The sequence below is a fragment of the Bombus huntii genome, chromosome 6 (genome assembly GCF_024542735.1).
Source record: "Bombus huntii isolate Logan2020A chromosome 6, iyBomHunt1.1, whole genome shotgun sequence".
NCBI lineage: Eukaryota > Metazoa > Arthropoda > Insecta > Hymenoptera > Apidae > Bombus > Bombus huntii.
The window spans coordinates 17,484,297-17,499,145 of record NC_066243.1 but is presented as its reverse complement, the minus strand read 5'-3'; the positions used below and the strand labels follow the sequence as shown (position 1 = coordinate 17,499,145).

Sequence of the window (14,849 nt, the reverse complement as noted above, 5' to 3'; positions counted from 1 at the left end):
GCCTCGCGGCTCATGGCTGCCGTCCAATCTAATGGTAACCAGGTCGTTACCAATCGCTTCGGAACGTTTGCTTCCCGCGGCACACGAGGTCGGCCAATTCCTTTCGTAATTCGCCCTGATGATATGCGACGAGCGCACCACCCGCGGCCATTATGAAATAACGATATATATATTCCGCGCGGAACGCTCGAAACCGCGCCACGGTTTATATCGAGCTGTTACGATATACCTGTGCCGATACCTCCTGATCATCGCGTTTCAGCTTTGTTCGCGCCTACATACACCTACGTACGTACATACGTCTGTGTAACGTACATACGAGTACTCGATCAATTTCACCGTTCGACAGAGGGGAAAATCGCGCACGTAATCGCTCGAGAAACCAACGAATAACGTATTCAGGGTAGCTTAATTCGATCGATAAAACGTGACAAATGATACGTTAAGTATCTGTGCAGGATTAGTCTCTATTTGGTTGAACGAAAATAACGAAAGCGAATTATTGCAATAGCAATGCGTTAAATATATTTTCAAATAAGTAAATTACAGACGAATTGTGAGTCGCTGATACAAAAATAAGTCACGAAATAAATACCCGATAGATACTCGGAGAAACTTTGTAGATCACTGCGATACTGCTTTATACGTTAATGCTCTTCGACTCTGTTCGATGAACTCTCTCGCTCCTGATTGCGTCTGTTTATTTATACTGATCGGGGGACAGCCGGAAAATTTGAACTCGACTGCGTTTGACGGTTGCATGTAGCGGCGACATTGTTTTGCTCGGAGTTCATTGATCCTTACGATACTTGTAACCTAATGGTCTTGATACTCCGAGGCAAAACAACAGGATTCGAAGTGTCCTGCTCGCGTGCCGCTACATATCTATAAATTGAACGATTACGAGGATCACAGGAAAGGATGATAAGTTTCGACTTTTGGTGATTTTCTTACTTTTATATCGTGTCACAGTTAAAAGGAAATATTTCTGTACGAGATAGCTAGAAATGGAAAGAATATGTAAGGTCCAAACATTTGGTTGAAGAAATGCGCTACCGTCGTGGGAAGGTATAACGGCTAAGACGCACGATATTTTATTATTACGGCAAGCGATATTTTTAAAATTATGGAGAAAGTGAAGCGACGATCGCAAATTTGGCTACGAATCAAATAATTTAGGAGCGTGGATATAGTGAATTTTAAAATTGCTCTCCTGTAGAAATCGGACAACATCGCTTATCCTCGTATGGTGATAGAGGTGTAGGGATAAGGGTAGCTCGATCAAATTGATAGAACGCACCAAATAGATCAACTACCGTAGATATCCACAAATCGAACGGATATCGTCTCCGGTATATTACAGTAATACATAGTTTATTTTACACGTGTCTCGTTCGAATTCATTGAGTGACGATTACGACGATACCATTTTAACTTTACGATTCGCTAATTTGATGGTTTCGATTTGGAGATGGAGGAACGCGGCGCAAACGAAGAAAAACATATACGTGGGCGTGTCAGGTGAGAAGAAGCGGCAATCAATTCCTTCTGATCGGAGATTGTTAATCCCTCGCGTAAAAAGAGAGAAACAGGAGAGAGAAGCGTCGACGAGGCGAAACGAAGAAAGTACGATGAAAGAGGCAACAGGAGGAATGCTGGCAAGTCGTTGGAAGACTGGGAGAGTGAATTCTATCGGCGAAAGGAGGAGCTTGCTGCTCATTACTTAAACCACCCCCGAGAAAAAGCGGTCCCGCGAACCGGTGCCACCCTCTCAAGACGAATTAGCAAATCTAACGTAATAATTAAATTATCGCCGCCGCTTGGCCGGTTCAGGTAGTTAAAGACACGCTGTTCGCTGCGGACCGTGCTAATGAACCGTCCCGCGCAAATGGCAGTGGGAATAAATTTGAATTTCCATTACGTCCACGGTGGCGTAGATGCCTGTCTGCGAGAACACGGATCTCTTTGACGAACAGCGTTTAGAGAATCGGGACGAGTTGAAATAAAAAAAGGTTCTTCTCTAACGCTTCGCCGAGAAATCCGTTTCTTTTTTCCGTGAACTTCACGCTGCGTAATTAATTTATACAACTTTAACTTCATAAGAAAATTCGATTGTCCATCCTCTTTGTATTTTTTATTACGTACATGCATGTTTAAGTTTTGGAACAATTATTTAAAAAGTTATTCAAGTAACTAACAGAAATAATCTATGTAATTTTTAACAAACTACTCGTTCTTGACGGAAGAACTGACGATAAAAAACAACAGAAATAGCCATTTCCGACACGTACCTAGTAACATGGACGAGTAAGGCAAATACGAACGAAGGTTTCAACGACGTTTTAATAACGTCGACAGGTCCGAAAGATCAGCGAAGAAAAGAGATCGATGTCGATAACCCGAATCCGATACATATGTATGCCGGAAAATAATCGTTTCTTTAAATCGGAAATATAACGAACGTGCGGCACGTATGTAACTAGCGTCGTGGCACGGCCATAAACGCGGTACAAATATCTGACATTTACATCGTTGCATATTTATTGGCGTTACTTTGCATAAACGGTCCTGAATATACATGCGCGTCATCGAGTCGCCGCGTGATAGCGAATTTCATTGACTTCAAACTCGGATCGTGGGCAATTATACACGGGCCGGTAGCGTAATGCGACACATCCGTATTTACATTTCATTTTCACCGCGATAGCCACGTCGAATTTCCATGGCCGGTTAATTGCACGCTCTGCTGTGTATACGAGTCGATCCATATATCTCGTTATATGTACGTTCGATGCGCGGCACTAACGAAGAGTAAAAAGAATGAGGTACAAATTTGAAATAGGATAAAGAAGAAGATGAAAAGAAACGACGAAGTAGCGCGCGTCACGCGTTTAGAGGGCACGAGCAAACCGTGGGAGGAAGCCATTTAGAAACCCAATCCACCTGTTAATCCAATCGCCACGAAGCCGCTTGAGAACGACTTTAATCGAGTGCCACCTATGTTCCTCGCTCGACGACCGTCGGTGGCAGTGTGTGTCCTAGGAAAGACCTGGCACGCTCGATTCCCTCCGAGTTAAATTCGATGAATCGAACACACCGTTGACGGGGATTAATCAACTTTCGTTGGCCAGGTGAGAAACCTCTGACGTCTTCGTTGCAACATCGGGTCGGTGAAAAAAGAAAAAGTACGAAAGAGGGGAAAAAAGAAGGAAAAGAAGCGTCCAGCGAAAGGAATGGATAATAGAACGAAAGAGAGGATCGAAAGAGAGGAAAGAGGGGGGGAGTCCGTAGTCAGAACGGTGCGAGAAAGTGCAGCACGACGATCACGAACGTATTATTGCCTTATTTTCATTTCTGCGACCGGCGATCGTGTGTCTTCGCGTAAAAGTTCAAGACGTCGATTACGAAATGCGAATCCGCCGTCTCGAGCCTCGTGCGTGCTGAGGTGCCAGGGTCGACACGTTCGAGATCGAGCTATCAGCTCGGCCGGTCTAACGAAGATCGATACATTCGTTAATTAACGAATAACGTTTCTTTTCGTTTTTCTTTCTTTTTCTTTTGTATTCTATGTACGCGAGTTCTGGTGTATCTTTTTTAACCCCGTATCTATGGTCGTGCAATTAAATCTCTGCACGAGAGTGACGCATGAGCGCGAGGTCGTCGTTCGAACTAATTAGCACATTCCACACGGACGATGTTACGAAACGTGAGATAGACGCTCTATAATAGGAGCGGTGATACCCACGTTGAAATAATCGATACGCCAGGATTTATTACGACGCCGATACGTTTTCGCGCGGATTCATTTAGTTATTACGACACCGGTCGATCGTGGTTCGAAGCCAATTTCGTCTAGTCGAAAAAATTTACACATTCGACCTAATTAACCGTCTGCAGCCTGTCTTTGCCTGGTTAATGGCAGATCCTCCTACGGATATCGCGAGAAGAGGTGGTGAAACTTTAAATTCCTCTCCAGACACCTAATTTATTTTGCTGAAATTGTTTCTCTGTATATTCTCACATATCCTCGGGTAATCTTCCTCGAAACAAGTCCTGCCATATAGAATCGGTAGACTGTAAATGGAAATTAGGTATTCAAACTTTGCTATTTACCGCATTATATACTGTACTATCGCTATTTATTATATTATATACTTGTCAAGTAATAAAATCGTTTCATAGTGTTTGACGATTAGAAACATCAATTTTATCATTCCGCGTTGACCTTTAAAAATCAATTTAATCGTTAATGGCTTATTACGACGATTACGAAGAATAAAATCATCGTAGTTTCACCTATCCGTAACTTTACAATGAAATTACATTTCGTTAGAAATTAGCAAGTATCTTGATACATTTGAGTTAGAATGTACATGAACCAACGCGAATACCTTCTTATCTACCTAATCTTGTATAACGGAAAATCTCTGCTCATGTACAGTACGAAATGAACGCGTCGATCGACCTAATGTCTTACGTGTACCCGTAAATGTTCCAAAACGATTGGTACGAGCACGAATCGCGATATCAAGATCGTGTTGGCTTCGACACCTGAACCCACGTTATTGGGCACGTGTGAATTAAATGAATTAAACGAACCACGAGCTGGATAGAGAGAAGCCGATGTAATCCTAATTCACTTTTATATTTCGCGTATGCCTATACCGCGAAAGAGAAAGAGAAAGATCGGCCCACGCTCGGCGAGGTTCGCGAGAGGTCTGGCGAGAAGCAGCTGACGCGAATTACGGGAACTCTCCTCTTTACAAAGCAGATTGCCTCGCCAGGGCAAACATACTGGCATTAGGTTAGGCCAGGTCATTCTTCCGGGCACGTTTAATCAACTCTTACCTCGTATCTTGGGATTTTTAACGCCTGGCGGATAAATCGATTCGATTAGGCGCGTATAAAATGGTGTACGATGAGTGGAATCTAGAAACGTTCAGAGGTAGAGGTGGGTCATCTAATAATTTAGCGACGAGTGATCACGGTTCGCTTGCCCGGTATTGTCTCATCGTAATGACGACTCGGCTCGCCGATCGTTGACCGCATTATGTTTCCGGAAAATCGCACGCGAAACGATCACGATGATAACCGATCGCAGTGAAAGTTTTCATTCTTTCGCGCACTTGTACGAGTTTGCGTGTATCGAGCCGATTCGAGAATATTAACTAATTTTTGCATAGCATAGTTCCTCCTGTTCTTATTTCGATGAAACGTTATCAACGGTGAAAAATTGGATACTTACAACACTCGGAGACGCGCAATCGTTACTCGGAGGACTTGGATTCTGAAAAGAAAAGTAAAATTCTTAATTAAAACGGAGCTAAAATGTCAATTGGATAAAAATTCCGTTGAAATTTTCGAACCTTCCGAGCAAACGAACGTATGAGACGCGCAATTTTTGCACAGATCGAGCGGAAAAGCGGGTAACCTGTATCAAAAGCATGGAACAGCGGCGTTCTTATACGTTTCTTTTGCCACATCCCTCTTTTTTTCATGTAGAGTCGTTTCGTATTCCCGTGCGACGTTCGGCCACGACGCCACCGTACATTCTAAGAGACTGACTCATCCGAGTCCAGTGCCTCTTCTTCATCGACACAGGACGCTCTGCGTCTGGTCACGTCCCGTGGCACGGAGAGCTGCATTACGCACCCTTCGTACACGCTTCTATGCGCTCGACTCTTAAACAGGTGCCTACGATGTATTATCTCTGGCGTGCAATGAGACCTGCTAACGCGGAACACGTCCGTTCTCGCATGACAATGAAGATAACCGGCGTCGCCATTAACCAACGGAAAAGGAACACTGTCGGGAGGAAATTCTCGATCATTATGCCCGCGAAACTCTAAAATCGGCGACGAGCGTGTGTCACAATGAGCATATTTTAAGACCGTCGAACAGAGCATTTTGGAGTAGGAAACGAGGGAAACGGCTGTGTTTCGCGTTAAGTGTTGAAAGTTGGAAACAGTTCTGCGGCCATACACTGAATAATACATGAATATATTTTAGCAGTACACGCGAGCAAGTAAAAAGAAAACCTACTTTGTTCGTCTACCTGTGTTCTAACAGAGAGACAATGCGTGTTCTTACTCGAGAGAACAGAATTATCGGAATAATAAATGAATCTGTCGACCGATGTATGAAAATAGCACAAGTCAGTTGGAAATGTACGTCAAATATTTTGTTCGCCGAAGCCTTTGTCTTTTATATAAACGCGCGATTAAACACGGCTTTCTTTAGAATAAACTTTCCATTCGTATTCGTAAAGCTCAATTAAGATTGAAATTTATCGTATAATTTAAGAATCTCAAATTTCTAATCCTGATACGCTTTTTCTTGATACGCAATTTTATGCTAGCACCCTCATCCACGATAGTTTCTAAACTAACGACGTCAGTAACGTCAAACAGGTACAAATTCCAGGTTATAAAGATCGATGGAAGGGATCGGATCGTGCTGATAATATATCAGGTAAATTTGATTTACTCTGTTATTATACTAATACCATCGTACGCGAAATTTATAAACTTCCACCAGCTCGTCATTTGTGCCTTGTAGAATTTCGTTAATAACAGCGATTCGATCGTGCAAAATTGTCCTGATGCTGGCAATTAAAAAAGCTAGAGCGGTTATTCATCGATTTGCCTGAAACTAACTGCAACGTCTCTCGAATGTGTGTTTTTATACTTTCCTTTTTTTCAGATTCATGGAAAGCAACGCTGGCTTCGAAATACGTGTAAACGCGTGCAACGGCGCGTTGCACATTGCCGCTCGAGCGCATACGATTCATGCGAGCACGAGAGGAGTCGTCGATGCGTATCCAGCTATCCACGTGCCAGGCGTTGCGTGCGACACGCCCAGTGCGTGGCTCGTACCACACGCACATACGTGCCGCGCGAACCGAGATTTATGCCATTGGCCGCGAACCACGCCGCTCGTTTATCGGCCGTTCCACGCGCGCGGATCACGGCAACGAACCAGGTACTTAATCGCACCTTGCGCCGTCATCCGCCGTGCTCGACGGACGCTGCCACGAAACATACCTCATTTTTCGATCGTTATCGTCTGCTTCGATTAATTCGAATAACCATCGAATTTATCTCTCGTGATTAGCTTGCGAACGTTTATGCACTTATTGAAAATATAAATTCTCGTAAATGTACGTAGAAAGTAATGAAATGCAACGATTCGCCAATATCGAAGAGTCAGAACAAATATTTCGAATCCTTAAGTCGATGAAGTTGAACGTTGCGTATTGAAACAATGATGCAGAAACTAGAATCGGTAGTAGTCTGAATTATTTTAACGGTACACTATGTCGATTGAAAACCTCTTCCCCCGATATTTACGTAAAAATAACGGTATCTCTAAAGCTTCAAGTTCGATCAACTCTTATCTCTACTACCTACGATCAATGAAAATCTTACAGAACAAACAAACACGCTCTAGCATATTAATGCTGTACCTTCGTTCGTCACACCCCATCGTACCTCGCGCGTCTCCGCCGCTTAAGCGCATCCTCCTTCCTGTCGCTTTAACCAAAAAATCAAATACGCTAAATTACAAAGCGAACAGGTGCGTCTCTTATCTCGATCGTATCACGACCGACCGATCAGTTCACTTTTTTACCGTTGAACGAATGGGGAAAATCGGCGAAGCCGAGTACAGCTAGACGTGGGTCAAGCTGTAGACAGGTGCGCCTAGGAAACGATCGTCTGGATGCAAAGCGAGGTGCGCGTCGAACGGAGCGCCGCTCTGCTTCGTGCTTGCCGATTCCCTTCGGCTGCGAATCGGCGGGTGAGTCAACCGAACAAAAAAGAAGAAGGAAAGAAAGGGAAAGAAAGAGAAAGGAGAATAGGTGGGGTCTGTTGGTTGGAGTTTCCGAGAGCTGGCCCTCCTCGTCGTCGTCCTGGTACGGAGGCTTGCCGGATACGCGTTCCCTGCATCTGTAACGAGGGATGCGCACCTCCGACACGCCGGTGGCAGTGTCGTTGCGCACGATGCATAAAAGCTTAGTCCGGTCAGTCGACTATCGGCGGTCTCGGAGCGAGTCGAGCCGAGCGTTCTACGCGCTCGGTACTTATCCAGCCCGGAGCATTGAAATGCAATCCCTCGCGCGGATGATTTATACCTCGCCAATGCCCGCCCGCGGGGCAGGATGTCGCACGTCCCTTCTTTATGTCTCTATCGCTCGCCTTCGAAAATATCCCGCAGCGCCGAAGCGCGTTACGCTTGACACGTACGTACCAGCACGATCGGCGCCACCGTTCGATTGCCGATCGAATCCGAACGATCGACCGTGCATTCGATCGATAGCGCGGTCGGGATATTTGCCTGCTAGTTTTGGGGGTAGTTGAGAGTTCAAAAATGTTTGGCAGAATTCGAGAAACAAGAGCTTAATTGAAAGATAGGCACGCTATTTTCTCGTCTTCGGCAAGACGGTAGCTTTGGTCGGTTACCTACGGTAGAAAAGTTTCTCGTTAAGAAATTCATCTTTTCGTTGGAGAAGCTTTCAAGCCGTAATCGAAATTTGGTATGAACGAGGTACGGATAGTAATATCGCGGTTGAGCTCAAATAATTAACCCTCAACTACCGCCGAGAAATGGAGGGAAGTACACGTAGCGTAATAATCGAGCTTTCGATTAGATAGACTTTCTATTTACGTGTAAAAGTATGCGTTACAGAAGAACATCTTTACGAACACGCTCGGTTCGCTCCTACTCACCCATTAAATGGAACAACTGCGAAATATCCTATTGTATAATACGAAACCTCGTGAACCTTACGAATCATCGTCGAACCATTTCGCCCCGAGGATCGTTCAGAAATTCGGCACGCGATTGTGCGAAACGACGATAAACAACGCCATTGCGGCGTACGCGGACCGAATATCGATTTCAAGTTCACCAAGCGGTGTAACGAACCGCGAGCCAGTAACATCCACGCGCAGGAGAAAGTTCTCTTGTAACTTCATAACGTGCGGCTCCTTTGTTTTCAATTAAGACCCGAACATAATAATTACCGAATGTATACAGAGAGCAGAGGCTCTCGCAGTCTGTTATTAAAGAAAACGATAAGAACCTGGAGAACGAAGGCGTAGAGAGCAAAGTAGTCGCGTGTATCGTGAAATCGGCTCGGTATCGAACACGATGGAACGCTGCTTACGGTTCGTAAAGCTCGCAGAGCGCTCTACATCCGAACGCATTAGAAACGGTCGAGCGTGTAATAAGCGGGGACCGAAAAATTAGCATCTGCCGGCCGAGAGACAATGCCTGATTTGAATAACAATGTTCGCTACCGTGTGGGCTTCTAACTCTTAACTATGGGTTTCTAGACGAGCGATGCGAGCCTGCATATCGCGCTCGCATACCCGGCGCAGTACTCGCACATGACAATGCGTCTGCCTCCACAATTTCCTCCCGCGGTCGCGTTGCTCCCGTGACTCCGGCTTGGTCGAAAAAAATCGCACACTTTTTCGAGACCGACACTTTTCTGCCGTTTTCCAATACCGGTTCCGTGACACAGCGCGGTTGTGAAATCGAATTGAACGGTGGATGCCTTAGTGGATTTCTGTATATTCGTTAGGGATAACGGAGTAGCGAAGTTTGTCACTTGCACATGGTGTTTCCTTGTTAATAAGCTGCGTTCTCTGGAGGATAATCGAAGAGAACGTTTTTAGGTAGGTGTAATAAATTACTAAGATAGGTATTTGGAACACGGTATTTCGCAACACCTCTTATGACACTGTTTTCTCAAGCCCTTGGTTTACGGTATCGAGTCACGCTCGTAGCATTCGGTATTGACTCGATAAAGGCAAATTGTATGTTCGTAGATCGAATTCCATTCTTCGTACTGAGAATATTAAGTACGAATTAATAAAATGATAAATCAGTTTGACAAATTGGAAAAAAGAATAAGAGAAAGAAGCGAACACTGTTGTTTAAATCTATCTTGTTCGGGTCATCCTTCCGCGACGAATAGACGAATAGATTTCTTGAAACTCGCACATTGATCGTGTACTTACGATGAGATCACGAAACCGATAAAAATCGGTGTTGACGAGTTTTGATTTCTCAGAGGACTCGTAGGAGAACGTCGCGTCGGCTAGATAGAAGCCTGTGAACATTTCCTGCGAGCAATTAATACGAGCAGCCGTGTATTGGAAAAAATCTCACGGACATAACCGAGTGCCAAGAAGCGGTAGCGAAGCCGTGGCTGCCAGTTAAGCGTAACATAAGTATGAGCCGGTGCGAGCGGTATACGAGGTCCTCATATCGATGCGCAGATGTCTGACCCTGAAGTGTCTTCACCCTCGCCGGAGCGGATTCGGTGTGCGTGTATCGCACACGATCGTCCCTGTTACACCATCGCATCGTACCGACCGCTGGTCGCTCTTTACTCCGTATGCCCCTGTGTGGACGGTGAGACGAATATAGTTTGTGCGTGACCAGGGCGGCAAGTGTCATCTGCTGATGCACGATCGACGCACGCACGAAACAACGCACACGAGCAGAGCACACACACACGCATACACACACTCGCGAAATTCCACCGCGAGTACTACCGTATGATAACCGATTTAACCTACGTGACGACGCTTGCGAGTCGCTGTCGGAATCCAGACGGAATAGAAGTTTAAAGATTCACAAAGCAAATGACGGACATCAGCCTCGAGGCTTTGCACGTTAACGGAGATTGTAAAATGGCACAATTTTAGGAATAAATTGGACTTTAATTGTCGTAATTTCAACGTCTTTTTGTTTTCACAACATAGAAACTAAGATATTTCTACTCTATACCCGGTATAGGAGTTTCGCGAACGAATTATGAATTACGAATTATATCAGATACGTTCTATCTTTCAGTTTATCGTCTGGATCTAGACGACGCGCGATCAACGAGATCCAAAGGATATCTATCTCGGAGGTTATCGAAGATTACGAGGCTGAGTATCTTTTCGTTTCAGTGAAACAGAAGACGCGATATCGAAAGTTGTGTCTTGATTCTATTTTAGTTTATTGAAATTGGATAATGTGCGCTACTAAATCGATAATACTAAGAATTGGTAATACGCAAACAGAATCTTGCCGAACGGAAACGGTTAGTCGCTTACTGTATCTTTTTAAATATTTACTTCAATATATTCGGACAAAACGCTTTACGATCAATCTGTATCGCATACGAATAATTTAATAATGTCCCGACAATGTTTCCATATCGCGTATACCTTGTATAACTTTCTCGTTTCGGTTTATATAAATTTCAACGTCGTGCTTCTATATTCCACCTTAAAGTTCGAAATGAAGTACCTTATAATTTATTCAAAACTCAGATACACGCACACGCGTTAGGAGGATGCGCGAAGAAATACAGCGCAGAGTCGAGCAGGGTCGTTTCATCTAAGAGGATCGACTCTTCTTTAACAAGATCATACGATCGAGAGGCGTAACGCGCGGGAACAGCGTAAAATTTTGGTTTTACGCGGTCATAAATAGCCGGCGTGCACGGTAGCTCGTTACAGTTTATGACGAAGCTCTGGAGACAGTTATGGGTGACGGCAACGATGTCATGTCGAATAACGTGTGGGTGCAAGCCTGGCGGCCATTGTTCGAAGGTGTTGCCTTCGTAATTTCTTACGAAGGCTCACGTGGAATACACTGTTTCCCATTCGCGGTGTACGTCTATCGTGTGTTGGACGTCCATATCCGTAAAATCGAACACGGAGAAAGCGTAGTTTCAAATCGTTGTCTGCCAGCAGTAAAATTTGAGCGAATTACCAAAGGGTACGCGGTAATTATAAATGACGACCAATAAACCGTGATTAGCGTCGTAGCGCGTACGTCAGTCGCTCAAAGCGAATTGCGAGGATGCTGATACCGATAGTGTCGGATGGATCAATACCTCGACCAGATGGACGCGATTAACACGACTAAAAGGAGCAATTCCTTCTCTGTCGGCACCTGTGATCGTCTGAAAACGTATCCTAAGCACACCGTTCGAACAGTGGACGATGATCGTCTTTCCCTTGCGTATAAACGTGGAGCATTTATGCCGAAACAGGTGGTCGCCATCGGGCCATAAAATCCGAATGTCCCGATGAGTAGAAAAAAGGATTAGGTAGAAACGTAGGGCGGTTTCGTGTTTACCCTGCGAAGGGATCACTTTGAAGTTTCACTTTTATTGCGATCGGCATAAACAACCAGGAAATAGAGTAAAAGGATTGGGACAAAAAGGAAAAGGAAGGAAGAAACGAGATTTTTTGTTCCATTCCCCCAGTCACGTTCGAGTAGGTATTCGAGCGTCTTCTCCACTCTCGTTGCTACGCTCGGGGTTTCTTCTTTTTTCGTGCCAGGCCTGTCTTTCTCTCGTGTCCGTGTACATCGTGCTCTACGATGTTTGACTTAATGTTATCGTTAATCGACGGACACGGTAAATTTACATGGCGGATTCGGCGCTGGCATTTGATTCCAGCAACGTTATAAGGTCTCCGCGGTAAAATTTCTCGTCACTCTCGATCGGATAAGTTTCTGTTACCCCTTCGATACATCTTAGCCACGAAGGTCACGTCGTGTTTCGAGAACCTGCCGGATCGAACTCGCTCACGGGAGCGTATCAGCTTACTTAGTCGTAGATCGTGCCCGCCAGGCCTTGTTGCAAACATTTATTTTCTTCTTATTGGCAATGTACTGTCGATTTCTGGACTACCTAATCGTAAATCACCGGGCCTCGACGGTGCTCAAGTTGTGTATACCTGCATTCTTCGCTCTACACGGCTGTAACACGACGATCGGCGTATAACAGCGGCCATGTGTAAAGCTGCACATCGGCCCCGATTCGATAAGGACGATTAACGCGACGACGATATCAATAAATACGGGCGGAACGATCGAACCAGATGCATACCGTTAAATCACACGCTATCGCGGCTTCCTGACTAATTTTCTCTTCCCTTCGTCTTCATCCGTCCTGCTACTGTCAACGAATTACGTCTGTTTTACCGTACAACCATACAAATTTTCGGATTATACTCGGATCGCTTGCAAAAATAAACCAGGTCTTACCGTATCAACTTTGTTAAGTCGTTCGAGCAGAAACGTGCTTCTACTTTTGTAAAAGGTAAAATCGTTCGAAAAACCAACGTCGTTTGCGTCATATCGTTTCTCATTTTACGGTCGAGAAGGTTACGATATACGCATTGTGCCTTCCTTTGTAAAAATTGAGATTACTCACGTTTTTATTTGAGAAACAACTTTATCGTTACTCATAAAAAAAATTAGCTCACCGTTATTCTATCGCTACCTAAACCCAGACCTTGTAAAAATCCACGCTCCAATTATCCAGTAAGAACTAGGCACGATATCTGGAAAGATGATCGTCGTGATAAATTTGTTACGAACAAAGCTAACCTCGATTACTCGCTTCAAAGTCAAAAACTCGTAAAAAGTTGTAAAAAGGCACGAGACTATTTAAACGCCTAACTAATCGATCGATCCTCTTCGAAACGTTTCTGTGGTACTTGTATAAAATACAGGCATAGAAAATGATCGCGTGGTCGAAAAGCGTGCTCGAGGCCGCGTCTAAAAGGCCGCGCTCCTTTTTCAAGAATGGCGCTGGTTTTCGCTCTGGCGAGCAGCGAGAGAGCGGTGGCAGGTCGATCTCGATGGTTGGAAAATGGTTTCAAGGTCCGCGCGGGATTTCCGCACGCGACGTAACGAGGGCGCGAAGCGCGTCTCCGCGCGCTCGCTTAGCTAGGTCAAAATCCTTGCGCAACAGCTCGACAACGTCCTCAGACTCGATCCGCGATACCAATACGGCGAAAATGCAACGAAAACGCGCGTTGAACGGACGCGATATTTGGAAAGAAAGGAGAAGCGTAGGGGTCCAATGGAACAAAAAGCGGACAGAAGACAGAAGGATAAAAGGAAGGAAGAGAAAGGAAGAGAGTAGTAAAAAGAGGCAAATGCCTCGCGCAAGGGCTTGACGACATCCTCGGACGCGATCTACGACATCGGCATGACAAAGACGCAGCGAAAACACGAGTCGGAATGACACAACGCGCGAAACGAAAGGAAAAGTGTAGGAGACGTCGCGGGACCAAAGACAGACAGGGAAAAGAATCCGAGGAGAAAGCAGGATGGAACGAAGGGAAAAGAAGGAAAAAATTGCGACGAGATTCGCCTCGTTGGCCGCGTTGCCAGGACCCACGCCCGCATTGTGTTTCGCGTCCAACTTGTCGTTCTCGCCCGTTTCATTGTGCTTCTTCCTCCTCTGTCAGCCCCCTTTCCCTTGACGCGAGTAACCGAGCCAAGCGAGCACCGGATTAGGTGGGCAGACGCGTATGAGTCACGGTTCTCGTGCTGAAGCAAGTGAGATTTTCTTGCATACGGGAGAGTCGACGCCCTAACCCACATAAATCCGTGCCATTAGCTGGCCAGGAAAGGCCTTTTCCTCGCACCTCAGCCGGAGAGAGTTCCGGACAAGAGCGGCCAGCAAAGCGGAGAGTCGGGCAGCCTCGGGTGGGAGGTCGGCCGACCCTTTGTTCGCCCGCGACGCCCGCTGGAATCTCGACTGGCGTAATCGAAATTCTTTTATTAAGTCATTCAACGTCGATGATGCACGGCCGAGGAGGCGTTCTATTATAGTTGTAATCGAAGGCGTTACGCTCGCCGTTCGATATCGAGCGGAGATACTAGCTGGCCGCGAGAAAATTGCCACGACCACCCGAGTATTTATGGAAACGATCGAGCAGCCATTAACGAGACAGGCACAATGAGGCCGGAGATCTCTAATCCACTCCGGTGCCGCGATGTGTATTCAATGTGCACGTGTATCGGTCGTGGGACACGTA

General features: G+C 45.4%; 1 long non-coding RNA gene across 1 annotated transcript; it reads left to right on the top strand.

Annotated features, from left to right (window-relative positions):
* Positions 1-2,789: 2,789 nt before the first annotated feature.
* Positions 2,790-7,809, top strand: LOC126866804 (uncharacterized). Its single transcript, XR_007690043.1, has 3 exons — positions 2,790-3,131; positions 6,424-6,471; positions 6,703-7,809. It is a non-coding gene; the product is annotated as an uncharacterized LOC126866804 (long non-coding RNA).
* Positions 7,810-14,849: the final 7,040 nt, after the last annotated feature.